The sequence below is a fragment of the Antechinus flavipes genome, chromosome 2 (assembly GCF_016432865.1).
Source record: "Antechinus flavipes isolate AdamAnt ecotype Samford, QLD, Australia chromosome 2, AdamAnt_v2, whole genome shotgun sequence".
NCBI classification, from domain to species: domain Eukaryota; kingdom Metazoa; phylum Chordata; class Mammalia; order Dasyuromorphia; family Dasyuridae; genus Antechinus; species Antechinus flavipes.
In genome coordinates this window covers 288,605,037-288,608,142 of record NC_067399.1, presented here as the reverse complement: position 1 = coordinate 288,608,142, position 3,106 = coordinate 288,605,037, and the positions used below count along the sequence as shown (strand labels likewise).

Below are 3,106 nucleotides of genomic sequence, written 5' to 3'. Positions count from 1 at the left end.
ACACATGTAAAGTATATATGTGAATATTTACACACACATATATAGATAGATAGATAGAGGTACAAATGTGTGTATCCATATGTACATATATAAATGAATATGTATATATAAATGGCTTGAAATTCTTGAAAGAAATGTTTTGAAATCACACTGCATAGATCAGAGCAATCAGATGAAAGAGGTATAAAACATGGAAAACAGAAATTTTGCATCTGTTCTTTTTTATTTTCAGAAATTGTTACGAGGCTACAAAGAGGAAAGACTCTGCCTATTCAATTAATAAATACTTATTGAGTATATACTATGTGTAGAGCACTGGACTAGGCATTGGAAATTCAGAGACAAAAATGAAATAGATCATTCTTAAAAGGAGCTAACATTTTACCTGGGAGGGAAATGATATGTATATAGATAAATAGGAAATGAATATATAATATAATGATTTAATGTTAATTAGGAGAGGGCATCTATAATTTGGAAATGAAGGAGAATCAGCAAAGACCTTGAGGAAGAAGTCTACTTGATCTCTGCTTGCAAAGAAAACCAGGATTCTAAAGTGAAGGCTGAGAAGAGATTAAATTCTGGGATTTGGAGCCACCTGTACAAAGGCACAGAGGTGAGAATAGCTAATAGGACAATTGAAGTGAAAGACTACATAAAAATGTGACATGAAGGTCAATGTAATCATATAGTTAAGGGCTTTAAATGCTAATAGAAATATTTCCTATTTTATCCCAGAATTATTAGTTAACCACTGAAGATAATGTGGTCCATTCTAGACCTGTGGTTGAAATTAATGTTCCTATTCTGAAATATCAGTAGGATGAGAGGTTTTAAAAAAAATTTCTCCGAATTCCTACAATCCTAAAAATGTAATTGTAAAGTGGGATTTTTCTAAACATTCTCCACCAACACAAATCTCTTCTATTTATAATCTATCGTCTGGGGCACTGAGAAATTAAATGAACAGGTCAGGGTCATACAGGCAGTACATGTAAGAAGCCAGCTATTTTTCTAGTAAATTAAGATGTCTTTTTAATTAAGATTATATCTTGAAATTTGCTTAATGTAATGGTGTATATCTTATGGTAAAGAATGATGCTTGCAGAAAAAAAGTTACTGCAGCTTTAAGGTCACTCTGCTATAGTCACCTCCTTGGATATCCCCACTTTCCCTCCTGCGGCCCCTGGTCATCAAACCTACCAAAGCCCACTCCCTTTTCTTTCTCTCTTCCCCATCCCTTCCCTGTCCCCCATAATGTCTTCTAAAAAGATCTTTAAGCAGACTAGGATCTTTGAGCAAAGAATTGGTGTGAAATTTATTCAAGAGCAGCATCCTACCTAGATACTCATGTTAATAGAAAGATACAAGGGTGAAAACAACTTCTTGTACTGGATAAAATCAAATTCCTTGTACCAGATCATGTTACCATGAGTGAACTAATCCAAATACCTAGAAGGTGCCTTTAATTGAATGCCATTAAAACTTTCTTCCTATTGGTGAATAGACATAGCATGGTGAGCATTTCAACCCCTGTTTCTGAAAAATTTATGAAAGTGAGGACAAAGATAGATTCTTGTATTTTACATCTGCCTCAAAGGAGATATTTGAAAAGAAATCTTCAGTATAAAACCTAATGGAGAGCTTCTATATTAGAACATTAGGAAAACAAAATGTATATTACTAAAATTGATTAATTCATATACATAGTTCAGTTGTCTCTTGTATTGCATGCACATGTACTATGTAATAATTCCAATTCCAAGAACATATACAATCTAGATTTGGAAAACTTCTATTTTATTTATGATACCTTTTTTTTTTAACTTTTAGTTTTAAATATATACTCCTTCTAAGTTGCCCATGAAATGGACAATTTGAATAGCTGTAATAGATTAAAAAGAAAAAGAATTTCAATTCCAGTGGTAACTTTTAAGCATGTTGTGAAACAACAATGCTTATAAAAACTGCTAATTTTTATAAGAAAGTTTTTGTTTAACTGTTTATCTTTAAGGAGCCTTGTCAAATGTCATATTTATTTTTTAAATCCATTTAACTATCAATGTTTGTAGCAAAAAGAAGGATAGTAGTGGTAAGTAGGGGATTGGCACAAAAAGCCTAACTTATTCTGAAATGAAAGCATAGATTCCTATTTAGTAAATCACTAATTTTATTTCTGTCATTTACATGTTTTCTATATAGTCATACAGAGAAAGACCATAGATTCTATGTACAAATTGAATGATTTCTTTTAAATGCTTGGCTTCCAAAAAGTTACTGAGACCAGAGGGATAGCATTTCTTATATCATGATTTTTTTCTGATTTAGAGCCTTTCAAACCAGTGACTATTTTATTAAACAGTTGCACCAGAATAAGTCTCTTCTGATGCAGTTAGAAAATACATCATCCTAGAACTTTGGAGCATTTGAATTCATTTTGCACTCCCTTGCACTTTTTGGATTATGTTATAGTCTGATTTGTTATGTTTCAAGTGGAAAAGTAACTGCTTCACTAAAATACTTTATTAAAATTTTAACTATAAGTATGCTTCAGCTATTGCTATTAATCATAAAAACCCTTCCAACCATTTTGTAAAGGAAGTTGTAGCAAAGGAGTAAAGCTGCTTTCAACAAAGTCAGTTTGTTTAATATCTTGAACATGGATTATAAAGTGTTTCCTGATTTTCATGGGGGTGACAGTTTATTTTCATGGAGTGTTATAGAAAATTCATTGTCATATCACTTGGACTGAAGTATGTATCTAGCAGATCAGCTAAAATAATAATTTTATACTTAGAATAGTTGTGTGTGTGTGTGTGTATGTGTGTAATATCTACACCAGTTAGAGAAAGCTATTTACTACAATGGAAAAATGTAGAAGGACAATAAAAATAATGAAATAGACAATTTTGTTTACATAGAAGTTAAAATCAATCAATTCTCAAAGGAAAAAAAAACAACTATTGACTATTAATATGGAGAGTGTGCTATATTACTAATAACAATAGAAATGCAAATCAAATCTTGTACATTGGCAAAGATGTAAAAAAATGCCAATATTCAAGGCTGAAGTTGTTATATGAAAATAGGCACCTGAGTGGGTCCA

General features: G+C 31.5%; 1 pseudogene; it reads left to right on the top strand.

Annotated features, from left to right (window-relative positions):
• Nucleotides 1-1,257: 1,257 nt before the first annotated feature.
• LOC127546275 (microtubule-associated proteins 1A/1B light chain 3 beta 2-like) lies at nucleotides 1,258-1,630 on the top strand (annotated as a pseudogene).
• Nucleotides 1,631-3,106: the final 1,476 nt, after the last annotated feature.